Genomic DNA, 573 nt, shown 5'->3' on the forward strand with positions numbered 1-573 from the left:
GAGCTGGGGCAGCCACCGAGAGCAGAATGCCTGGAGAAGGGAGACACAGGGGCAGGACAAACCCCTCCGGGTGTGTGCTGGATGGAGTGATATCCCGCCAAATTCATGTCTGCCAAGAACCTCCTATGTGACCTTATTTAGAAACAGGTCATCCTGGATTAGGGTGAGAACTAAATCCAATATCTAGCTTCCTTATAAGAAGGTCATGTGAAGACGCAGGGAAGAAGGCCGTGTGACATGGAGGGAGAAATTGGGGCGATGTATCTAAAGCCAAGGAAAGACAAGGATCTCTGACAAACACCAGAAGCTAAAAGAGGCAAGGAAGAGTCCTCCCTTAGAAACTTCGGAGAGAGGACGGCCCTGCCGACACCATGAATATCGACTTCCGGCCTCCGGGACAGTGAGACAATAACTTTTTGTTGTTTTAAGCCACTGGTTTGTAACACTTTATTAGGACAGCCACAGAAAAGCATTATAGGGCATGACATGAGAGAGAGAGAGAGAAAGAAAACTTGAGCTGTGGAGTAGAGAGGGAAGTGGAGGGGTTGAAATAAATAAAATAAAATTAAAAAA

The sequence above is a fragment of the Trichechus manatus genome, unplaced genomic scaffold (genome assembly GCF_000243295.1).
Source record: "Trichechus manatus latirostris isolate Lorelei unplaced genomic scaffold, TriManLat1.0 scaffold00202, whole genome shotgun sequence".
In the NCBI taxonomy this organism is placed as follows: domain Eukaryota; kingdom Metazoa; phylum Chordata; class Mammalia; order Sirenia; family Trichechidae; genus Trichechus; species Trichechus manatus.